General features: G+C 41.6%; 1 protein-coding gene across 2 annotated transcripts in view; it reads left to right on the top strand.

The window, feature by feature from the left end:
• Positions 1–26659, top strand: part of iqgap2 (IQ motif containing GTPase activating protein 2) — a 349836-nt gene that overhangs the window by 299522 nt on the left and 23655 nt on the right. The window lies entirely within an intron of this gene.

The following is a 26659-nucleotide window of genomic DNA, read 5'->3' as shown; positions in this document are numbered from 1 at the left end:
TTCAGTGAATGTAATTGGAATTATTCTGAAAAGTATAAGCAGAGCAATTGTTTATCAACTATCTGTCTGGATTAGAAAACAAGCTAGGTGATAGAATGGTAAAGTATTGCTTTCATGTGCTTGGGTCTGTGGTGTAAAGTGGACTGTTTGGGTACGTGCTAAGTGTTGCAAGTATTGATTCAGCAGTGTTTCCTTGGTTTTCGCAACAAATTCAAGGGGTCTGTTTGTAAAGTTTCATACGGGGTCACTGCATTTTCAAGTGGGACTCCATAGTGACTGAATCAGACTGAGCCATCTTCATGAGATGATTATTGATCATTGGTTTTAGATGATACTTTAGGGTGCATAGTCTTAAAATAAGGGGGAGCAGATTTAGGACGAAGTTGAGGAGGAATTTCTTCACCCAGAGTATTGCGAATCTGGAAAATTCCCTGCCCAGTGAAGTAGTTGAGGTACCTTTGTTGAATGTTTTTAAGGCAAAGGTAGATTTTTGAACAGTAAAGGAATTAAAGGGTTATGGTGAGAGGGCAGTAAGTGGAGCTGAGTCCACAAAAAGATCATCATGACTTTATTGAATAGCAGAGCAGGCTCGAAGGACCAGATGGCCGCCTCCTGCTCCTAGTTCATTATTTTCTTACGTTCAGTCAGATTTTCGATTGCAATTTTGTCTTGAGAGTAAGGGAAAACCTTATGGTTAGTCTAGAGTGTTCTTGTTTCATTAAGATGGCATCCTGCGCAATTTGGGAAATTAGATCCAAAATTGGCAGAGGATGTTGGTCAAAAGTGGTTGTTGTGACAGGCAGCCTCCGTTCAGTGTCGCTGGGGTTTGGCACTGTGCTCCTTGCTACTTGCTTTAGAAACAATGGAAAGCTTTAGACTGTAGGATGGTAAAAGGTTGTCTGGTCAGAATGGCAAATGGAACTTAATCCTGAAATTTGAGAGGTAATATATTTTGGAAGAACCATCAGGACAAGGGAATGCATGATGTTTGGCAGAAGCCTAGGAAAAAGAGGATCAGAGGGATTTGTATAAGCATGTCCATAGATGCTTGAAGGCAACAGGGTGGATAGATAAAGTGGTTAAGAAGGCGTATGGGATACTAGCCTAGATTTATTTCTCGGTCAAGACATTGAATACAAGAAGGAGATTATGATGGAGCTGGATATAAAGTTAATTAGGCCATGACTGGAATACAGTGAGCAGTTCTGTCGCCACACTATAGGAAGCATATGATTACACTTGAGAAGGTGGAAAAGAGGCGGAAGTGGGTACTGCAGATACTGAAGATTAAAGTCCACATTAGAGTGGTGCTGGAAAAGCACAGCAGATCAGGCAGCAATCGAGGAGTAGGAAAATCAACGTTTCGGGCAAGGGGATTCACCTTTAAGGTAGAGCCTTTAAGCTCTGAAGAGAAACTAAATATAGGCTGGAGTTGTCTTCCTTAGAATAGAGAAGACACAGGATAGATAAGAAATTTTTTGCCATGGTAGAGGGATCAGAAGTAAGGCGGAATTGATGGGCCAAATGGCCTCTTTTGGCACTGTAGGGATTCTGTAATTCTGTCGCATAGACATGATGGGTAGAAGGGCCCCTTTCAGTGCTGTGAAACTGTGACGTTTGAATCACCAGTTTACGTGGTATGTTGTGCTGTTGTGAATTTTCTTTTTCTAGAAGCTGACTGAAATGCACTCTGAGACAAGTCACAATTCATAACCAAAACCAATCATTGACTTACCTTCTACAGAACACGTGAATGTACTACTTGCAATTAAAATAATCAATTTCCTATGTTTCGCACTGTCTAAATTTTGACTAGGTTTATTGTGCTGTTAAAATTTAAGTTGAGACTCAAATTCAGATTGCCTACTTTGTAGAAAATGTTGAATTTAACATGGAAGAAATTCTCATTCGAATATTCAGATTAGGCGATTACACATTGCAAATTCCTGCAATCCCCAGTAATTAATTCCTTACAGTAACTCTTTGTGGTTGTTACCAAGGTTTTAGCTCAGTTGGGTCAACGGTGGGGAAACCAAAAAAATGTCACTTGGGAATAAATGTTAACACTGTTTCCTTAGTCATTTGCTTATAGATTTGGGACATGTATACACTTGACTAACAGTTTGGTGCAGGATTGCAGGACTACAGCATTGCCAGAAGTATAGCAAAATGTTAAGCTAATGCCCTCTGTCTCTTCCTATGGTGCAGGTAGATGGAAGAGTGACTCTAAACAATGAAAAACATTTTTTTTTTCCAGCATCTTAGCCATCATTTCCCCTGTAATCAATATTGGCAAAATCAGATTTGTTTCTTCCATTTGGTGAAATGTTACTCTGCATCAGTTGTGTTGCGATTACTGACTGGTCATACCATTGCAAATTGATGGTACTTAAATGCAGCAGGACATTTGAAAGAACTAACATATGTTTTCTTCAAGTGCAAATCTTTAAAGGAAAGTTATCATTTTAGACACTGTAATGTGCTATGGTGGTTGAGACTTTTTATTATTGCTCTTTTTTTCCTAAGGAAAGGCAATAAAATTATTATCGTCTTTAACTTTGTTGCCACCACACCACCACCTCACCGTGTTGTTTGTTACTGAAATAGTAATCCAAAGACCCAGGTTCCTATTGTTGGAGACTTGGGTGTAAAATCCACCATTTCAGACAGTGAAATTTGATGATTAGCTGTCTAATGGCATGCAAACACTGTTAATTCTCGTCAAAACTAGTCTGGTTCACTCCATCCTTTTATGGAAGGAAATTTGCCCTGGTCTGCTCTACATGTGACTCCAGGCTCTCAGCAGTGTGTTGGACTCTTACCTGGCCTCTGGGCAATCAAGGATGGGCACTAAATGCTGGACTAGCCAGCAATACTGACATCCCATAAATATTTTTTTTAAACTCAATGGGTGCTGACATTAGATTAGATTACTTACAGTGTGGAAACAGGCCCTTCGGCCCAACAAATCCACACCGCCCCGCCGAAGCGCAACCCACCCATACCCCGACATCTACCCCTTACCTAACACTACGGACAATTTAGCATGGCCAATTCACCTGACCTGCACATCTTTGGGCTGTGGGAGGAAACCGGAGCACCCGGAGGAAACCCACGCAGACACGGGGAGAACGTGCAAACTCCACACAGTCAGCCGCCTGAGGCGGGAATTGAACCCGGGTCTCTGGCGCTGTGAGGCAGCAGTGCTAACCACTGTGCCACCGTGCCGCCCATTAACTTCTCAACCTTGACAGAAATTAGAGGCCTGAGGCACAGAGGGAAAGGATAATCTCCCCACCATGCAGAGCCTACCGAAACCAAGATCCAGGCTTAAAAGATTAACAGTTTTCCTTCAGTCCTCCTCTGAGCCTCAGAAGGAGACTGTGGTCCTTCGCTCTGGACTCAGAGTGCTGGGGGTCAGCAGCTGGAGACTAAACTCAGACAGCAGGGGGAACAAAGAACCAGACTTTGGCCACTTCTTGCTGACCTGACTGTGGTCAGAAAGTCAACAAGTGATGCCTTATTGGAATCTGAAGTTTAAACTGAAGTGTTTCCCTGTTACCTCCCCAGAATGGCCACAGCAGCTCAATTTATGACCTTTCCACTTGGAAATGAAAGTTGATCCCCTGACGCTTATTAAAGTTAAATGTCAACTATAGATTATCCTTAGATTTAGAAATTTCCACTGGCTTCAGTTTAGGTTTGTTTGTCTACCTCTGTATCAGTTACTCTAAACACATGGTGAGCTGCCTTTTTCGTTGGAGATCTTTTTTTTTCAAGAAATGCAACAATTTGCACTTTTTACTTTATCAAAACCTAGTCTAAGAGTTGATCTTGAAATATTCTTTGAATGTGGGACAATGAATATTTTATTTTCATACTTCAAGGTTAAATTTGATTTGCTCCTTAAGAGGACAACCTGTTGTCTTGCCAATTCATTTAAAATTGGTATTGAAATACATGGAGTATTTAATTTGGTTGGGCCATATTGACTTTGTCACAGATTGAAATTCCTTTCCAACTGCAGTTTCCAAAAGCTGCATAGACCATTCTAAAAGTCCAAAAACAAAATCTAGTCTAACCACATTCTTTTAACCACAGTGCATGAGTCACACATCCTGGATCTTTATTCTTGGTCTTCATCCATACAACAAAACCAGTCTCGGTCTGTTCCGGATTTTTGCTCCTCATGTGCTTCTCATTTTCTCTCAGTCTGTCTCCTATAATTTTACACAGTCTGTTGTATTAGTGCTGACTGTTCAAATCCTGTCCCACACCCCAGTTTTCCCCCAGACCCTGCAAATTTCTCATCTTCAAGTACATATCCAATTGTCTTCTAAAATCGAATTCCTTTCTTCCCACCATTCTGAACCTTGATGATCCTTTTATAGAGAAATTTCTCCTTGCTACCCCTCTAATTATTTTGTCATTTATTTTAAATTTGAGGTCCCATTACTTACCCACTTGCCATACAATATAGTTTATCTACATTTGCTGTATTAAATTTTCACTCTTGACCAACTTTTAGGTGTTCCCTTCAACTGCTCTGCTCCAAGAAGAACAATTAACTTTGTAATCTTTCAACACTGGGGAGGCGATAGCTTAGTGGTGGTATCGGTGGGCTGTTAATCCAGAGGCCCAGGTCATGTTCCTGGAACCCCCTTTCCAATCCCGCCACAGCAGATGAACTAAGGGTCTAATGATGACCATGAATCCATTGTTGATTATTGAAATAACCCCATCTGATTCACTATTATCCTTCAGAGAAGGAAACTGCCTTCCTTACCTGGTCTGGCCTACAAGTGACTCCAGACCCACACCAATGTGGTTGACATTTAACTGCCCTCTGGGCAATTAGGGATGGGTAATAAATGCTGGCCCTTGCCAGCAACACCCTCATGCCATGAATGAATTTAAAAAAACAGCTTAGCTAGTCTGCTGCTTATCCCTGAGCAGATTAGTTCTTACGTTGTAGCTGTCCCTTTAATGCCATGGACTTCTATCTTAAGAATAACTCTGTTCTGATATCTCACTTTCTCATTTCCCCTCTCTCACTCCACCCAAATGAAGCTTCAAACTTTTGTTCACTGGTCAGCCTGCCAATACTAGCTGATACATTCAGTGGTCAAAATTTAAAACTGGGTATTAGCTGTGTCAGAAAGAAGGCTGGAAAAATCCTCTAAAGTTAAATTGGTAACTTTTTGTGTAATCTATGTTGGCAATAAGGCTTCTGATGTTGATCAGTATATTTTGGATCAATAATGTCTGGATTTCTTCCAAGGTGGAGAACCACACTCCTGTGACAAAAATAGTGAATGAGCCGAAAAATGAGAATTTTTCTCCACCCACCCACCCCCTCCCCAAAATAAACCTTCCATTTTCCACTGGGGTGGGAATCACACTCTGTGTATCTCAGTTAGCTGGATGTGACATGGATAGTCGATATCTACCCATAGACATCAGCATCTGCCTTCATTTCGGTGATGACCTCAACACAAAGTGCGAAAATTAAACCTAATGGGAGCCAGATTGAGCCTTGTGAATTTTCTTGGATGACCAGGGTACCCCTTTGGAAATGATAATCAGGTGCCTTTAAGGAACCCTCTCCTCCTGAACCGATCTGGAACCAGTGTTCTGGTGAAAAGTATAAATAGGGTGGTCACTAGGACTTTAAAATTGTGAGTCGGGGAGGAAAGGAAACCGAAAGCAACAAGTATGCAGTCAAGTAGAAAGATGAGCAGCGGGTTAGCATGTGTGCAGGGTTTAAGTTCAAGGCAGACGAGGAATGAAGCAAAAAAGGATAACTTAGGACATATTACTAAAGGTGGTGGAAATCATGAGGATAAGAAAATTAGCATTAAGGTATTTTACCTGAATGTTCCTATTCGTAACAAAGTAGATGAATTAACAGCACAAATCCTCGTAAATGACTATGATGTGGTAGGCATCACAGAGACATGATTGCAAGGGTTCAGGCCTGGCAGTTAAACATCCAAGGATTTACAACGTATCGAAAAGACAGGGAGGTGGACAGAGGGGGCGGGTTGCCTTGTTAGTTAAGAATGAAATTAAATCTATGGCACTGAAAGACATAGGGTCAGATGATGTAGAGTCTGTGTGTGTGGAGTTGAGGAACTACAGAGGCAAAAAAAACCATAATGGGAGTTACGTACGGACCTCCCAGCAGTGGTCAGGACCAGGGGCGCAAGGTGTACCAAGAAATAGATAAGGCATGTCAGAAAGGCAAGATCACAGTGATCCTGGGGGACTTCAATATGCAAATGGACAAGGTGAATAATGTTGCTGGTGGATCCAAAGAAAGGGAGTTCATGGAATACTTACAGGATGGCTTTTTGGAACAGCTTGTGATGGAGCTCACAAAGAAGCAGGCTATTCTGACCTTAGTGCTATGTAACCAGCCAGACTTTATAAAAGATCTTAAAGTCAGAGAACACTTAAAAGGCAGCGATCATAATATGGTGGAGTTCAGTCTGCAGTTTGAAAGAGAGAAGGCAAAACCAGATGTAATGGTGTTATAAATAAGTAAAGGTATTTTCAGCGGCATGAGAGAGGAACTGATGGAAATTAACTGGAAACAGAGCCTAGTAGGGAAGACAGTAGAGCAACATTGGCAGGGGATTCTGGGTGTAATTGAGGAAACAGTACGGAGGTTCATCCCAAAGAAAAGAAAGATTACCCAGGGGAGGATTAGAGAGCCATGGCTGACAAAGGAAGTCAGGAAAAAGAGAGAACCTATGAAGTGGCCAAGAGCACTGGGATAACTGAGAGTTGGGAAGACTCAAAAACAAATAGAGGATAACAAATCGAGAAATAAGAAAGGAGAGGATCAAATACGAAGGTAAGCTAGCCCGATGGGCTACAGCCTAGAGATCCGAGGGAGGTGGGTGAAGAAATAGCAGAGGCATTGGTTGTGATCTTTCAAAAATTACTGGAGTCAGGGAAAGTCCCAGATGATTGGAAAATCGCTGTTATAACCCCCTCGTTCAAGAAAGGATCAGAGGGGAAAAATGGAAAATTCTAGACCGATTGCCTAACCTTGGTTGCAGGTAAAATTCTAGAATCCATTGTTAAGAATGAGATTTCTAAATTCTTGGAAGTGCAGGGTCTGATTAGAACAAGTCAGCATGGATTTAGTAAGGGGAGATCATGCCTGATAAACCTGTTGGACTTCTTTGAAGAGGTACCAAGTAGATTCGACCAGAGATGCCCAGTGGATGTTATCTACCTAGACTTCAAAAAGGACTTGATAAGGTACTTCACGAGAAGCTACTGCATAAGGTGAGGGCCCATGATGTTCAAGGTGAGCTACTGGCATGGATTGAGGATTGGCTGTCTGACGGAAGGCAGAGAGTTGGGAGAAAAGGTTCTTTTTCAGAATGGCACAAGTGGCGTCCCGTAGGTTTTAGTGTTGGGGCCGCAGCTCTTCACTTTATATTTTATTGATCTTGACAAAGGGACTGGGTACATCCTGGCAATGTTTGCCGATGATACGAAGTTAGGTGGACGGGCAGGTAGTACTGAGGATGTGGGGAGGCTGCAGAAAGATTTAGACAGTTTAGGAAAGTGGTCCAAGAAATGTCTGATAAAATTCAATGTGAGCAAATGTGAGGTCTTGCACTTTGGAAAAAAGAACACCGGTATGGACTATTTTCTAAACGGTGAGAAAATTCATAAATCCAAAGTACGAAAGGATCTTGATGTGCTACTGAGACTTTATAACGCTCTGGTTAGGCCCCATTTAGAATACTGTGTCCAATTTTGGGCCCCACGCCTCAGGAAGGACATACTGGCACTGGAGTGTGTCTAGTGGAGACTCTTATAGATAATCCCTGGACTGTAGGCCTAACATACGATGAACAGCTGAGGATCCTGGGATTGTATTCATTAGAGTTTAGAAAATTGAGGGGAGATCTAATAGAAACTTACAAAAGAATTCATGGCTTAGAAAGGGTAGACGCTGGGAAATTGTTTTCGTCAGGTGGGGATACTAGGACCCGTGGGCACAGCCTTAGAATTAAGGAGGTCAATTTAGAACAGAAATGAGGAGACATTTCTTCAGCTAGAGAGTGGTGGGCCTCTGGAATTCATTGCCATGGAGCACAGTGGAGGCCAGGATGTTAAATATCTTTAAGACAGGGATTGATAAATTCTTAATCTCTCAAGGAATTAAGGGGTACAGGGAGAGTGTGGGTACATGGCGTTGAAATGTCCATCAGCCATGATTGAATGGTGGAGTGGACTCGATGGGCCGAATGGCCTTACTTCCACTCCTATGTCTTATGGTCTTAAGGGGAAGGATAATGAAAAGTAAACATGAATGTTTGTAAAACGTGCATAACAACATTAACTTATCAAAAGAAACGATCAAAAGGGTCAGTAAAAGCGCTAAAGGCATTTAAATGTCTTTTCTTTTAAATCTTTGTACAAAATGTCTGCTCTGTTTTATCAAAAATATCCTTGCTTGACATTTCGCGATCTGTTGACATGAGCATTAGTTTTCTATTACTGGATAATATCCATTATCACAGTCGGGTAGCTGCAATTGGCAGCTGCAAGTGGTTATAACGTGGGAATTGGGTCTTTGATATTGCAAGGCTTGCTATGAGGAATATGCACTTCAATTAAATGCTTTTTGTTATAAGCATTCTGCAGTTGAAGAAATGTACATTTTGTAAGCATTTTTGTTTGATTATGGGTGTTTTCTTCCAGATAAATATACTGCAATGTACATTTTGGACTTTATTTTATTTCATGTCTAAATGGACCATATGGTGAGACCATGTAGGTATTGAGTTGGCATGGTAGGAGTAAGGCAAAATGCGCAGGACAAATTCACCCCAACCAGTTACTGCCTCATCAGTCCACACTCGCTCATCAGTAAGTGATGGTAGGACCTGCTCAGCAATGTCCTGCTCGCTGACATCTAGTTTGGGTTCTGCCAAGGCTATTCAGCTCCTGAACTTGTTACAGCCTTGATTCAAACATGAACGAAAGAGCTGAATTCCAGAGGTGAGGTGAAAGTGACTGCCCTTGATGTCAAGGCCACGTTTGGAAACTTGTTGTTCTTCATTGTTTTGGGCTCAAAGTATTTGAGCTTGTTCCCTGACCTTACCATGGGTAGATGTCCCTACACCACAAAGTCTGCACAGCTCAAGAAGGCAGCTCAGCACCTCCTCTTAACACCATCTTCATTAGGGATGGACAATAAATGCTGGTCCAGCCAGTGACACCTCCACCCCATGAATATATAAAATGTTCCATCCATATCAGTATAGCACTAGTTTCAGCCATAAAGATGGAAATTGCAGATATTTTAGAAATCTGAAGTTCTAACATGCCGAACAATGTTTCAGTGAATCCATTCTCTCCCAAGGGATTAATCTTAACTGAGGATTCTCTGTCTGATTCAGTTAGTATTAATGTTGCTCTTGTTTCAGCAATCATCAAAGCTTTCTTTCAGAAATAATTTAATCTTCTCAACAACATTGCCACTTTTCCTTGGTAACTGGTCTGCCTCTATCACCCATCCTTAACAGCCCTTGCGAAGGTGGTGGTGAGCTGCCTTCTAGAACCACTGCCCATTGGCCCATCTGATCATGGTCCCACTATACTCTGAGGTAACCTTCTTTGCTGTCCACTGCAACTTCAATTTCGGTGTCATCTGCAAACTTACTTACCGTATCTCCTTTGTTCACATCCAAATCAGTGATTTTTGAGAAGATTTGTAGCTCGGGTTGATGAGAAGAATGTAAGTTTACTCACTGAGCTTGAAGGTTTGTTTTCAGACGTTTCATCACCATACTAGATAACATCAGTGAGTCTCCGGTGAAGCGCTGGTGGTATATCCCACCTCTCTATTTAGAGATTGGTTTCTTAAGGTGGGTAATGTCATTTCCAGTTGTTTATTTTCAAGGGGAGGTAGTTAGGGTCGAAATGATGTGTTAATTGATGGAGTTCTGGTTGGAATGCCATGCCTCTAAAATTCCTCTTGCATGTCTTTGTTTCGCCAGTCCTAGGATGTGTGTGTTGTCCCAGTCAAAGTGGTGTACTTCTTTGTGTGTATGTATAGAAACTAGTGATAGTGGGTCAGGTCTTTAGGTGGCCGGTTGGTGTTTATGTATCCTGGTGGCAAGCTTCCTGCTAGTTTGTCTTGACGTAGTGTTTTATTTTACATTTCTTGCATGGTATCTTGTAAATGATGTTAGTTTTGCTGGTAGTATCGAATGGATTCTTTAGGATCATTAGCCACTGTTTAAGTGTGTTGGTACTTGTGGGCTACCATGATTCCAAGGGGTCTGAGTGGTCTGGAAGTCATTAACTTCTATCAAAGGCATATCAGAAATGTGGCTATAGCTTTTGGTTGCATTATGTCTGCTTGTTTGGGTTTGTTTCTGAGGAATCGGCGGATTGTGTTTATTGGATACCTGTTTTTCCTGAAAGCTTTGTATAGATATTTTTCTTCTGTTTGCAGTTCTTGGGTGCTGCAGTATGATGTAGCTCATTGAAATAATGTCTTGATGCAGCTCTGTTTGTGGGTGTTGGAATGATTGCTTTTAAAGTTAAGTATTTGGTCTATGTGTGTTTGTTTTTCTGTAGATGCTGGTTTGGACCTCTCCATTAACTGTACGTTCAACTGTCACATCTAGGAATGGGAGTCTGTTGTCATTCTCCTCCTCCTTTTGTGAACTTTATGCCTGTCAGGATATTGTTGATGCTGTTGTATGTTTCTTCTAGTTTGTTCTGTTTTGTGATGACAAAGGTGTCATCCATGTCGTGGACCCAAAGTTTGGGTTGGATAGATGTGAGGGCAGCTTGTTCAAGTCTCTGCATTACTGCTTCCACTATGAGCCCTGATATTGGTGATCGCATAGGTGTTCCGGTGTAGGTTTTGTTATTGAATGTGAAGTTGGTGGTGTCTGGTGTTTATGGTCCTGGTTTTCCTAGTAGTGATGCCAGTGTTTCTTTGGCCTAGTCGATGTTAGTTGATGTGAAATGGACAGTAACATCAAAGGAGACCATTATTTCATCCTCCTCTATCTTGGTATCTTTGGTGTTCAGGAATTCTTGGATGGAGTGAATAGAGTGGTGTGAATCTTCAATTAGGTGTTTTAGTTTTTGGTAGAGTTCCTTGGCTAGTCTGTTGAGGTACCAGGTAGGGAGACTATGGGTCTAAGGAGGGCTCCTGGTTTGTGTATTTTTGGTAATCCATAGAAGCATGGTGTTTTGGATCTGTCTGTTTTATGTTTTGGAAGTCTGTCCTGTTTAATTCTCCTGATTTTTTTTTAAGTGCTGTGAGAAAGGATGAGATTCTGTTTAGTGCTTAAGTAACAACTAATGATCCTAAAGGATCCAATAGATACCACCAGCAAAACTCACGTCATTTACAACATACCATGCAAGAACTGTAAAAAAACACATCTGACAAACTAGCAGGAAACTTGTCACTAGGATACATGAACACCATTAAAAGACATGACCCACTATCACGAGTTTGCATACATACTGACAAGGATGGACACCACTTTGACTGGGACAACACACGCATCCTAGGACAAGCGAGACAAAGACACACACAAGAATTCTTAGAGGCATGGCATTCTAACCAGAACTCCATCAATGAACACATCGATTTAGACTCTATCAACCTCCCCTTGAAAAAAAACAACCAGAAATGACATCACCCATCTTAAGAAACCAATCTCTCTAAATAAAAAGGCGGGACATACCACCAGCGCTTCACCGGAGACTCTCACTATGTTATCTAGTATGGTGACGAAACTTCTGAAAACAAACCTTCAAGCTCAGTGAGCTAACTTACATACTTAGCATCCAAATCATTTATATAGATGACAGAAAGCGCTGGACCCTACAATATAGCTAGTCCATGTTGGCATTTATGCTTCTCAAAAACTTCCTCCCAAACTCCTTCATCTAACTTTAACATATCCATTTATTCCTTCCTTGAATGCATCCCTTTCTCCTGCTGTCTCCTTGAATGTATCTCTGCTATTTACCTCAATCACTCTCTATGCCTGTGAATTCAAAACTCAGACCACTCTGGATAAAGGAGTTTGACTGCAACTCTTCATTGGTATTCTCAGTAACTTGCTTATATTTATGATTGTTTGTCTTTGTCTTAACCCTGATCTGGGTCCACATTTCCTATACTCCTATCAAACCCTTTCAAAATCTTAAGAGACCTCTTTTGCGAGGGTTTGAATTCCCTGATTGCACCCTGTCTTACAATGCAGATGCACATATTGTTTCATTATTTGTTGTGTTGAAATTTTATGATCATTTCACTCCTGGTTATGTGGCTAATTTTAAAGATAGCCCTTGCCCCATTTTGTTCTTTTACTACAGTCTGTTTCCCGATCTCCACATGTACTTTTGGGTTTTCTTTCAAGAGATTATTCCATGTGTTTTCTATGTAGTCAGTTATTATTCTGTAGATGTAGTTTCTCTATTTTTCCACCATTATTCCATGTTACCACGCCAGCTCTTGTGGTGTTACACAGAATGGAACAATGTTCAAAGGCAATTAGAATTTTTCAGTTATGTAGATCCAGGGGACCAAATTATTGCTTGGCTCATTCACTTTATATTTTTTTTCAATTCTACCTCCAACAATTAGTGTTAAATGGTTTGTGCAGCTATGATCCTTGAAATTCAACCAGGATGCGAAAACTTCAAGTTTTTTAATTGCATACCTTTTCAATCATTCTTTTAACCTTGTCATTCACTTTTATTGACAGGATGTATGTTGTTCTATCCTGTGATCAAGCCAATGAAATATTTAATCATCACCGCCCTACTGAAGTATGCTGTAAAGCTCTAAGACATTTCATTCCTTTTGATGAAGACCATAAGACAATAGGAGTGGAAGTAAGGCCATTCGGCCCAACGAGTCCACTCTGCCATTCAATCATGGCTGATGGGCATTTCACCGCCACTTACCTGCACTCTCCCTGTATCCCATAATTCCTTGTGAAATTAAGAATTTATCAATCTCTGCCTTGAAGACATTTAACATTGCGGCCTCCACTGTGCTATGTAGCAATGAATTCCACAGGCCCACCACCCTCTAGCTGAAGAAACGTCTCCTCATTTCTGTTTCAAATTGACCCCCTCTAATTCTAAGGCTGTGCTCACAGGTCCTAGGGATACTAGGACTGATGGGAACAAACATCCAGCGTCCACTCTTTCTGAGCCATGCATTATCTTGTAAGTTTCTATTAGATCTCCCCTCAACCTTCTAAACTCTAATGAATACAATCCCAGGATCCCCAGCCATTCATTTTATGTTAGGCCTACCATTCCAAGGATCATCCGTGTGAATCTCCATTGGACGCGCCCCAGTGCCAGTGTGCTCTTCCTGAAGTGTGGGGCCCAAACCTGGACACAGTATTCTAAATATGGCCTACTCAGAGCTTTATAAAGTCTTGCTCCCTTTACATTCCAACCCTCTTGAGATAAATGACAAGCTCTTAACCACGGACTCAACCTGCAAATCAACCTAAAAAGAATCATGGACTACCACTCCCAGATCCCTTTGTACTTTGGCTTTAGGATTTTTCTCCCAGTTTAGAAAATAGTCCGTGCCGGTGTTCTTTTTTCCTAAGTGCAAGACCTCTTATTTGCTCACATTGAATTTCATCAGCCATTTCTTGGATCACTCTCCTAAACTGTCTAAATCTTTCTGCAGCCTTCCCATCTCCTACCTTCCCATCTCCTCAACTACCTGCCTGTCCACCTAACTTCGTATCATCAGCAAACTTCACCAGAATACCCCTAGTCCATTCATCCAGATCATTAATATATAAAGTGAACAGCTGCGGCCCCAACACTCTACCCTGCGGGACACCTTGTCACGAGTGACCATTCTGAAAAAGGACCTTTTCTCCCAACTCTCTGCCTTCTGTCAGACAGCCAATCCTCAATCCATACCAGTAGCTCACCTCGAACACCATGGGCCCTCACCTTACTCAGCAGCCTCCCACGAGGTATGTTATCAAAGGCCGTTTGGAAGTCTAGGTAGATAACATCCACTGGGTTTCCCTGGTCTAACCTATTTGTTACCTCTTCAAAGAATTCTAATAGGTTTATCAGGCACGATTTCCCCTTACTGAATCCATGCAGACTTGTTCTGAACAGACCCTGCACTTCCAAGAATTTAGAAGTCTCATCCTTAACAATGGATTCTAGAATTTTACATACAAATGTGGTTTGACTAATTGGCCGATAATTTTCCTTCTTTTACCTTGATCTTTTCTTGAACAAGGAAGTTACAACAGCGACTTTGCAATCATCTGGGACTTTCCCTGACTCCAGTGATTTTTGAAAAGTTACAACCAATGCCTCCGCTATTTCTTCAGCCACCTCCCTCAGAACTCCAGGATGTAGCCCATCAGGGCCAGGGGATCTATCGGTTTTTAGACCTTTTTCACTTTTCTGGTATTTTCTCTTTTGTAATGGCTACCATACTCAACTCTGCCCCTGACCATCCTTAATTATTGGGATGTTACTCATGTCTTCCATTGTGAAGACTGACACAAAGTATTTATTAAGTTCTTCAGCTATTTCCTTATCTCCCATCACTAGCCTTCCTTCATCAATTTGGAGCGGCCCAATGTCTATTTTTGCCTCTCGTTTGTTTCTTATGTATTGAAAGAAACTTTTGCTATCATTTCTAATATTACTGGCTAGCTTACCTTCATATTTGATCCTCTCCTTCCTTATTTCTCTTTGTTATCCTCTGTTTGTTTTCGTAGTCTGCCAAATTTTCCAATTTCCCAGCGTTCTTGGCCACTTTATAGGCTTTCTCTTTTTGGTGCATTTCCTGATTTCCTTAGTCAGCCATGGCTGTCTAAGCCCTCGCCAGGTAATCTTTCTTTTCTTTGGGATGAACCTCTGTACTGTTTCCTCAATTACACCCAGAAACTCCTGCCATTGTTGCTGTACTGTCTTCCTCACTAGGCTCTGCTTCCAGTCGATTTTCGTCAATTCCTTTCTCATGCCCCTGAAAATACCTTTTATTTAACTGCAACACCATTACATCTGATTTTGCCTTCTCTCTTTCAAACTGCAGACTGAACTCGACCATATTATGATTGTTGCCTCCTAAGTGTTCCCTTACTTTAAGATCTTTTATAAAGTCTGACTTGTTACATAGCACTAACTCCAGAATAGCCTGCTCCCTTGTGGGGTCCATTACAAGCTGTTCCAAAAAGCCATCCTGTAAGCATTCCATGAATTCTCTTTCTTTGGATCTGCCGACAACATTATTCACCCAGTCCATTTGTATATTGAAGTTGCCCGTGATCACCGTGACCTTATGTTTCTGACATGCCCTATCTATTTCCTGGTACACCTTGCACCCCTGGTCCTGACCACTGCTGGGAGGTCTGTACATAACTTCCATTTATGGTTTTTTTTGCCCCTTCTTGAGACACACAGTGATCAACAGGCTTTCAGAGAAATTGATGAAGAATCTTTTCAGAAAATAAGAGGTTGCTGCAGTAGGTGCACTCTAGGTTCTTTTTGGGCATAATTATCTGTTATTGTTTTTATCATAGGATATGAGAGTCTTTGGCAAGAGGCTATTGTTTGTTAAACAAGTACGGATAGGTGAACAGGACTTCCTGCAAGCTAAGCCACAGGCAGCAATGTTTTGGATGTCCCCCGCTTTAGGAAGCATTCCCACAAAGTGGTGGTGGAAATCACCAGAACCCACTCTGGTAAACAACTTTGGTTGTGCGTTGTGTCAAAAACTGTTTTAAACAAGATGTTTTACTGACAGTGAAATATGTTTAGATTGGAACAAACATGACCTAATGCATGAAAAATTCTTCTGTGTATTTTGGAGAAGGCTGATGTTGTATTCAGTGCTCTTTTACTTAAAGGAATTTTCTCACGAGAATGTTATATAAATACATCAAGCACTTGTATAACGTGGTCAACATTTCACTTCATGAGGTGTACCCAATTGCTCAGGCAGACAGTGAAATAAGCTTCTGTTTTTAAAGTTCAAGCCAGTTGTAGTCAAATGCTGGTGAGTGACCTGTGTGTCAGATAAAGTAATATCTTACTCCTCTGTGTGAGTCAGCATGACCTAGCCTTCTAAGATTGTTGCATCCTTCTCTAACACGCAATGAGCTAGTGATATTGATGTTTTCCAGGTGTAGTAATTAGCACAATTTAACAGCTCCATATGTTTGCAACTGCAGTTGTTCCACATAGGCACAGCATCATCAGAAGAGAGCTCAGGTTTGACCTGTCGCCTGTATTATGTATGTCTGTACTCCTTGTTAAATTGGAATTAAATCTGGTAAGTATCAAAGATTTGTAGAACGAGTGTTGTCAAAAGAAAACTTGGAAAATGAAAGATAAGGAGGAGACTGAGGAGAAGAATGTAATTAATATCGTTGTTATGAATCTGATGGTCTTTTTTATATGCCACTCTTGCTGTGAAGTTCCAGGACTAGATGTACTGGAGACCTGAGTTCAAATCCTGCCAGAGAAGATGGCGGAATTTGAATTCAATAATATCTGCAATTAAGAGTCTAATGATGACCATGAATCCATTGTCAATTGTCAGAAAAACCCATCAGATTGGCTAATGTCCTTTAGAGAAGGAAACTGCCATTCTCACCTGGCCTGGCCTTCGTGTGACTCCACACCCCATAGCAATGTGGGGTCAACTCTTAACTGCCCTCTGGCCTGTTAGGGATGGGCGTTAAATGGTGGACCAGCCATTGACACTTTCATCCCGTGAATGAATAACTAAAAAGCATTCTAATATTTTGCTTGTTTTTTTCCTCTGTGTGTTGCTCGAAAAGCACAGCAGGTCAGGCAGCATCCGAGGAGCAGGAGAGTCGACATTTCGGGCATAAGCCCTTCATGAGGAATGTCCTCGCTTTCTCCTATTTGCTGTCGAGCATCTGCAGTCCTCACTTTCTCCTTTTTCTCCTCCTTTCTCCTCACTTTTTCTGCCCAGTTTCCTGGTTAAGCTTCAGGACGGTTTGAAATACCTCATTTGCTCTTTTGTTGCACCTCTTCAAATGATCTCTGGAACCGCAGAAAGCATTCCAGTTCAACACAATCCCTGTCCATTTACTAACACGGCAGGATCATGAATTCCTCGGGATCCTGTTGAGATCAGGAGTGTCTAACAGAAAACACTTTTGAAAGCTCACCATTATCGAGGATAAAAATCTAGTTGCTGCAGGTATTCATGATATCAGCCCCCTTCTCCGCTATTCACGTGTAGACGATCTGCAACAGGAGCAGAAGTAGGCCATTCAGCCCACTTTGCCATTTAACTAGATGATAACTGATTTTCAACCTCACTGCCACTTTCCCACATGATCTGCATATCCTTTGGTAGTGGTCTCCATAAATACACTGATTTCTGTCATGAACATGCACAATTGAGTTTCCTCTGGAGTAGAAAATTCCTAAGATTCCCCTGCCTCTGAAGAAAAAAGTCTTACCACTTTAGTCTTAAATGACCTAAACTTTACTGAGAGGGATACAGAGAACCACAGCACCGGCTTCCAATCCCTTGTCTTGTCTCGTTGAGAAGCAAGGTTGTGACATATCGGCACTTCCAAGTCTCTCACCAAGATAAGACAGATGTTTCTATATTAGTCTCTCGACCAAAATCTACAAATTCTTTTCCTTATCATGCTGTCAGCATATCCCATCCTCAGAATTTTGAAGGGATACTATCCCATGTCCCCCTCTAGGCAACGCCTGTAATTTTCATACCCATCAAGTACACTATATCATCTCCTGTTTTTCAATTTTATTTCACTATTGTGCACCATTAACAACACATTAATAGACATTTTTTTAAAAATTGAATATATGTACATTACCATACCCTTACTGGTTTTGCTCATTCTAATGCTAATAGAGATAATTTTCTTTAATATTCTCCAGTTTTCATTCAGTTTGAGGTCAGGGAACAGTATCAAAGTTGCCAATTCATCTAGAAATGCAGAGGGTTAAGGTGAGACACAATACCTCAATATTGTTGTTCTGGTGTTGTTACCTAAGATGTTCATACATCTTTGATAAGTTAAAAACTTTTTATGGAATCCACAATGGATTAGGTGGCTGCCAGAAGCAAGTCATATGATAATGCCTTAATTCCCAGCAAGTTATTGTGATGATAACATTCAAAATGTTTTTCTTTCTAATGATCGCTCTCCCCAATCAAATTAAGTATTATGTGGTACCAGAGCTAGTTTGTAACATATTTCCAGTAAAGCTGGGAGCATCCCCTTTAAATAAGGTTTGCAGTGAAAGAATTGTTGCAAAATGATAGGTCATGCAGGTTTGAAAACTAACATAATGAATTCAATATGAGCCCAAGGTAAACTAATTTGAATGATTTTTAAAACATGTTTTAGGTAATTGAGGATGGGTCTGTTGATACCAGAGGGTTAGAATTTGTCTACAGTGCTAATGGTACAGACAATAGGGCATTGACGTTCCATTTTATCTTCTGCACTTTTTTTGTTGAAAGCCATGTCCACGATGCATTCTAACTCCAGAGCAACTTTATATATAAAGAAGACTTGTCAGGATGAAAAATTAGCTTTTATTAAGAAACAAAGAGGATTGATGAGGGCAGAGCAGTTGACGTGGTCTATGTGCACTTCAGTAAGGCATTTGACAAGTCTCCCCATGGGAGACTGGTTAGCAAGGTTAGATCTCATGGAAAACAGGGAGAACTAGCCATTTGGATACAGAACTGGCTCAAAGGTAGAAGACAGAGGGTGGTGGAGGACATTTTTCATACTGGAGGCCTGTGATCACTGGAGTGCCACAAGGATCGGTGCTGGGTCCACTACTTTTCATCATTTATATAAATGATTTGAATGTGAGCAGAAGAGGTTTAGTTAGTAAGTTTGCGGATGACACCAAAATTGGAGGTGTAGTGGACAGCGAAGAAGCTTACCTCTGATTACAATAGGATCTTGATCAGATGATCCAATGGGCTGAGGAGTAGTAGGTGGAGTTTTATTTAGATAAATATGAGGTACTGCACTTTGGAAAAGCAAATCACAGCAGGGCTTATGCACCTTAAAGGTAAGGTCCTAGGGAGTGTTGCTGAATAGAGAGATCTTAGAGTGCAGGTTCATAGCTCCTTGAAAGTAGAGTCGCAGGTTGATAGGATAATGAAGGAGGCATTTTGTATGCTTTCCTTTATTGGTGAGGGTATTGACTATAGGAGTTGGGAGGTCATGATGCAACTCTACAGGATATTGGTTAGGCTATTTTTGGAATATTGCGTGCAATTCTGGTCTCCTTCCTATCGGAAGGATGTTGGGAAACTTGAAAGGGTTCAAAAAAGATTTACAAGGATGTTGCCAGGGTTGGAGGATTTGAGCTATGGGGAGATGCTGAATAGGCTGGGGCTGTTTTCCCTCAAATGTCAAAGGCTGAGGGGTGACCTTACAGAGGTTTATAAAATCATGAGGGGCATGGATAGGATGAATAGACAAAGTCTTTTCCCTGGCATGGGGGAGTCCAGAACTAGAGGGCATAGGTTCAGAGTGAGAGGGGAAAGATATAAAAGAGACCTAAGAGGCAACGTTTCCACACAGAGGGTGGTGCATGTATGGAATGAGCTGCCAGAGGAAGTGGTGGCAGCTGGTGCAATTGCATTATTTAAAAGGCATCTTGGATGGGTAGATGAAGAGGAAGGGTTTAGAAGGATATGGGCCAAGTGTTGGCAAATGGTACTAGATTGGGTTGGAATATCTGGTCAGAATGAACGAGTTGGACCAAAGGGTCTGTTTCCATGCTTTACATCTCTGACTCTATTTACACTAAAATTCAAAAAATGAGGTGAATGAATTCTGGTTAAAAAGTAAATCGCTTCTGATTTTAGGACCAGTTTTATAAGTTGATATTTGCCCATATATAATTTTTGGTCAGAAAGGACATTCATTTTTTTGTCACTTCACCATGATATCTGATATCTTCAGATGTGAGATTGGTATTTGCTTTCCAGAGCAGAACAACAAAGACCGATCCAAGTACTATACCCACTTTATTTACTGAAGGTCTCTCAGTTTACATTTAGGAGTGCAGTCAGTGGCAGGAATACCACAGGTCTGCATGCAGTAAAAATTAAAAGCAGTGAATTGACTTCTATTTTTCCTCAAGGAATCATTACCAGAGTTAGTTTATTTCCTGGAATACACGGAGATAGGTTTCCTTTTGATGAGTTTCCAAGAATGTACAGCAAGCTTTTTCTTTGCTGATGCAGAAGTGCGTTATTTCCAGTGAAAATGCTGAGACACGAGTTCTAAAAAAATGGCATTTCACACATTCTAATATTGACGTAAACAGGAACCCAGTGTCGGGTATTTTGCAAACTGCAATTAGTCATGGAGTCATAGAGATGTACAGCATGGAAACAGACCCTTTGGTCCAACCTATCTATGCTGACCAGATATCCCAACGCAATGTAGTCACACCTGCCAGCACCTGGCCGTATCCCTCTAAACCCTTCCTATTCATCTACCCATCCAGATGCCTTTTAAATGTTGCAATTGTACTAGCCTCCACCACATCCTCTGGCAGCTCATTCCATACACGTACTACCCTCTGTGTGAAAAAGTTGCCCCTTAGATCTCTTTTATATCTTTCCCCTTTCACCTATAGTTCTGGACTCTCCCACCCCAGGGCAAAGACTTTGTCTATTTATCCTATCTATGCCCCTCATGATTTTGTAGAGCTGTATAAGGTCACCCCTCAGCCTCCAATGCTCAAGGGAAAACAGCCCCAGCCTATTCAACCTTTCCCTATAGCTCAAATCCTCCAACCCTGGCAGCATCCTTGTAAATCTTTTCTGAACCCTCTCAAGTTTCCCAACATCCTTGCAAAAAGGAGGAGACTAAAATTGTATGCAATATTCCAAAAGTGGCCTAACCAATGTCCTGTACAGCCGCAACATGACCTTCCAACCCCTGTACTCAATACTCTGACGGATAAAGGAAAGCATACCAAACACCGCCTTCACTATCCTATCTACCTGCAACTCGACTTTTAGGGAGCTATGAACCTCACTGGAAGGTCTCTTTATTCAGCAACCCACTGTAGGACCTTACCATTAGTGTATAAGTCCTGCTAAGATTTGCTTTCTCAAAATGCAGCACCTCGCATTTATCTAAATTAAACTCCATCCACCACTTCTCAGCCCATTGGCTCATCTGATCAAGGTCCCGTTTTAATCAGAGGTAACCTCCTTCACTGTCCACTACACCTCCAATTTTGGTGTCATCTACAAACTTACTAACTATACCTCTTAATTTGCAAATGATGAAAAGTAGAGGACCCAGCACCGATCCTTGTGGCACTCCATTGGTCACAGGCCTCCAGTCTGAAAAATAACCCACCACCACCACTCTGTCTTCTACCTTTGAGCCAGTTCTGTATCCAAATGGCTAGTTATCCCTGTTTTCCATGAGATCTAACCTTGCTAACCAGTCTCCCCTGTGGAAGCTTGTCGAATGCCTTATTGAAGTTCATACAGATCACGTCCACCGCTCTGCCCTCATCAATCCTCTTTGTTACTTCAAAAATGTCAATCAAGTTTGTGAGACATGATTTCCCATGCACAAAGCCATGTTGACTATCCCTAATCAGTCCTTGCCTTTCCAAATACATGTACATCCTGTCCCTCAGGATTCCCTCCAAACCCTTTCCCACCACCGTCAGGCTCACTGGCCTATAGTTCCCTGGCTTCCCCTTACCACCCTTCATAAGCACCACGTTAGCCAACCTCTAGTCTTCTGCCACCTCACCAGTGCCTATCGATGATACAAATATCTCATCAAGGGGTCCAGCAATCACTTCCCTAGCTTCCACAGAGTTGTAGCATACACCTAAAGGAAGTCAGCATGGCTATGTGAGAGGCAGGTCATGCCTCACAAATCTTATTGAGTTCTTTGAGGAGGTGTCAAGACAGGTCGACGATGGTAGAGCAGTGGATGTGGTGTATTTGGATTTCAGCAAGGCATATTTGATAGGGTTCCCCATGGTACGCTCATTCATAAAGTCAGGAAGTATGGGATACAGGGAGATTTGGCTATCTGGATTCAGAATTGGCTGGCTGACAGAAGGCAGAGTGGTTGTAGATGGAAAGTATTCTGCCTGGAGGTCAGTGTTGAGTGGGGTCCTGCAGGGCTCTGTTCTTGGGCCTCTGCTCTTTGTAGTTTTTATAAATGACTTGGATGAGGAGGTTGAGGGATGGGTTAGTAAATTTGCAGATGACAAAGGTTGGAGGTGTCATTGATAGTATAGAGGGCTATTGCAGGCTGCAGCGCAACATAGACAGGATGCAGAGCTGGGCTGAGAAATGGCAGATGGAGTTCAACCTGGATAAATGTGAAGTGATGCATTTTGGAAGGTCGAAACTGAATGCTGAACATAGGATTAAAGACAGGATTCTTGGCAGAGTGGAGGAACAGAGGGATCTGGGTGTGCAAGTACATAGATCCCTCAAAGTTGCCACCCAAGTGGATAGGGTTATTAAGAAAGTATATCGTGTTTTGGCTTTCATTAACAGGGGTATCGAGTTTAAGAGCCATGAGGTTTTTCTGCAGCTCTACAAGTCCCTGGTGAGACCACATTTGGAATATTGTGTCCAGTTCTGCTCGCCCTACTATTGGAAAGATACAGAGGCTTTGGAGAGGTGCAAAGAAGGTTTACCAGGATGTTGCCTGGACTGGATGGCTTGCCTTATGAAGAGAGGTTGAATAAGCTCGGACTTTTCTCTCTGGAGAGAAGGAGAAAGAGAGGAGACCTGATCGAGGTGTACAAAATAATGAGAGGCATAGATGCAATCAATAGCCAGAGACTTTTTCCCCAGGGCAGGATTGATTGGTACGAGAAGTCATTGTTTGAAGATATTACAAGGAAAGTATAAAGGAGACATCAGAGGTAGTTTCTTTACGCAGAGAGTTGTGAATGCATGGAATGCATTACCAGCGGTGGTGGTGGAAGCAAAGTTATTGGGGACATTTAAGCAACTGCTGGACATGCACATGGATAGCAGTGAGTTGAGGGGTGCATAAATTAAGTTGCTATATTTTACATTAGGATTAAATCTCGGCACAACATCATGGGCCTAAGGGCCTGTTCTGTGCTGTACTTTTCTATGTTCTGTGTTCTACACCTGATCAGGTCCTGGGGATTTATCCACTTTGATGCATTTCAAGATATCCAGCACTTCCTCCTCTGTAATATGGGCATTTTTCAAGATGACAGCATTTATTTCCCTACATTCTATATCTTCCATGTCCTTTTCCACAGTAAATACTGGTGCAAAATACTTGTTTATTATCTTCCCCATCTCCTGCAGCTCCACACAAAAACCGCCTTGCTGATCTTTATGCAGTTTAATTTATCAGTCCTACCTTGTCCCTGCCTGCCCTGACTGTTTGACTCGCTTCTGTTCTCAACTGTACCAGTTTCAGACTGACTTCTTTCCTCACTATCTCCCTGGGTCCCTCTCCCCCCTCCCCCTCCTCGTGCTCCCCGCCCACCTTACTATTTTAAATCTTCCCGAGTAGCTCTAGCAAATTTCCCTGCCAGTATATTAGTCCCCTTCCACTTCAGGTGCAATCCGTCCTCCTTGGACAGGTCACTTCTACGCCAGAAGAGATTCCAATGATCCAAAAATGTGAATCCTTCTCCCATACACCAGGTCCTCAGCCATGCATTCATCTGCTCTATCTTCCTATACCTACCATCACTAGCTTGCAGCACTGGGAGTAATCTAGATACTACTGCTCTGGAGAATCTCCTTTTTAAATTCCTGCCTTATTCCCTCTACATTCTCCCTTCAGAATCTCATCCTTTTCCCTACCTATGTTGTTGGTTCCAATGTGTACAATGACCTCCTGCTGGGCCTTCTCCCCCTTTGAGAACATTCTGCACCTTCTCCGAGACATCCTTGATTCTGGCAACAGGGAGGCAACACACCATTCTGATTTTTTGCTGCTGGCCACAGAAACATCTGCCTGTGCCTCGGACTAGAGAGTCCCCTCACACAATTGATTCATTGGAACCTGACATACCCCTTGTTGCATTAGAGCCAGTCTCTATACCAGAAACTTGGCTGTTTGTGCTACATTCCCCTGTGGGTCTATCACCCCCTACATTTTCCAAAATAGCATACTTGTTTGAAATGGGGATAGTTACAGATGATTCCCACACTAACTGTCTACTTCTCTACCCTTTCCTGGAGTTATCCCATCTATGTGACTGTATCTGCAGCTTTTCTCCCTTCCTACAACTGTCATCCATCATATTCCCATACTCCTATAAACTCCTCGTTACCTCTAACTGTCTCTCCAGCTGATCCATTCGATCTGATAGGATTCACATCCAACAAGAAGAGCATATCACTCTACTAAAGGTCATTTTTGCTGCTTTCAATCTACAGACCCAGAAAATAGCACCGTCTTATTCCTCTACAAAACATTGCTCCAGGCTAACTTAATATTTATGGTTTATATTTTTAAGTTTAATCAAGAGACATATCTCAATTCAGCATCTAATCAAGAAAGAACACACTCCATTCAACGCTGCAGACTTTCTGTAAGGCCACACTTAAAAATATTCACTTACGTGTTTCTGTGCTGTGACCTCTCCCAAACAGGTTCCGCCAAGATCAGTTGTGAATTTCACTGTTTAAGTTTTCCTAGATACATGAATTCAAGCAGCAAAGGCAGTAACTGTGCAGGTTCACTGCTATGTCACTTAGCAGTGTTGGTTTCAATTGTCACTATAAATCCAGCTGCATCATTTAAAAAAAACTGTGCTCTAAGACTGTTAGATTGAAGAAGCAAAGCTTCATCACTTTTTGAGAAAATAACAAATTAGGTGTAAACAATACTTCTGACAAAATGTATTTCTTTGAATTGTTTGTTTGTGAATTGATTTGTTAGTTGAGCGTAATTCAGCTGTGTTTTATTTGAACAAGTTGTTTCTAAGAAAGTGGATTTACTTGATTAAGTCATGAAAGACGTATCTGATAGGCAACACCTGCAATAAGTGAGAAGGGAACCAACAAGATAGAAAAATATATTAGATCTTTTCCTTAGCAGTCTACCTTTCACAGAAGTGATGTGGAGGTCCCAGTGTTGAACTGGGTTGGACAAAATTTAAAAAAAACATGCAACACCAGGTTATAGGCCAGCAGGTTTATTTGGAAATACAAGCTTTCAGAGTGCTGCCTCTTTGTCAGGAGTTCCCAGGCTGATGAACCAGCAGCGCTCCGAAATCTTGTACTTCCAAATAAACCTATAACCTGGTGTTGTGTGATTTTTGACTTTTCACAGAAGTATGAGCAAAGTCCTGTCTATCCAGTCAGTGAGCATTTCTTCCTTTCTGTTCTGTGGCACTACAGACTTGCTAAATGGGATAGATTCAATACAGATCAAACAGTCAAAAGAGAGCATCTGTGATGCACCGTGGACCCTGAGCAACAGCAGAATTGTGCTCGATCACACTCTGTGACCTCATGGTCTGTTTGTCCCTCATTGCACCAAATAAAATGAGAGATTGACCTTAGCTCAAAGTAGAGTGCAGGAAGGCTAGCTATGAGTAACACCAGGCATTCCAAAAAAAAATGAGGTGTCAAACTGCCGAAGCTACGAATAGGACTATTTGTGTGGCAAACATCATTAGCAGCATGTAATTGTGCAAATACTTCATCCTGTCAATCAAAGGATCAAATTGAAGTTTTGTAGTCCTGGTGATGCTGCAGAAGAGGGGTCTAGCTCAGTGTCTAGATGATAAGAGCATGGTGCAGAATAAAGCCAATATCATGGGTTCAGGCCCTCGCCAGCTATGATGGACCCCCTCCCTCACCTTTTCCCTCTCCTGATATAAGAAGTTTATTACAGATTCCACTGCTATTCATCTGCATCTCAGCTTCCAGGAAAGCAACTGCTACAATATCAACCAGCTACCAAACTCCCAATAAATCTCTTAAACTAATAAAAAGGACTTTGATTTTTGAGGGATTTGTGACTTGCAACTCTCCTCCTCTTTCCTTCCTTGTTTTGTCTTATTGAAATATTGAAACAATTCTCTGAAACATTTCAATGTTTTGTTAAACAAATCCTAGCTTTGGTTTAATTTGAGAGATTTTGCCATGGAGTTATTTCTAAGTTTGAAACTCATTTGAAAAAAAAAGGGTTGGGGAATACCCTTCAACCTCAGTCAGGTTTTAGATAAAAATGGGAAAGTAGATCAAATAATAATCACTGTTGTGGGGGGTGCTTTTTTTAAAGAAAGAAAAGTAAACCTGTTAAATTTGGGTAATTGAAATTTAGTCTGTGTTCAGATACAGAAGGCACGACTGTAGATAAGGTAGAATGATCAAAGTATAGGGAGCCATTCAAGTGAGTGGAGAAAACCGGAATCTTTTGATGGTTGGGGAGAGTATAATTAGTGGGATTGAACCTTGTTCCATGCAGCCATGAGCAGGAGGCTCTGCTGCCTGCCTGGTGCTAGGGTTAGTGATATCTCGGAGCTAGAGAGGGAAGGGTGATCTGTCCTCTTCAACGTTACACCATCAACATTGACCGGACTGGAATGGAGGTTC

This window comes from Chiloscyllium punctatum, chromosome 2 (assembly GCF_047496795.1).
Source record: "Chiloscyllium punctatum isolate Juve2018m chromosome 2, sChiPun1.3, whole genome shotgun sequence".
NCBI lineage: Eukaryota > Metazoa > Chordata > Chondrichthyes > Orectolobiformes > Hemiscylliidae > Chiloscyllium > Chiloscyllium punctatum.
This window is presented reverse-complemented; position numbering and strand designations above follow the sequence as displayed.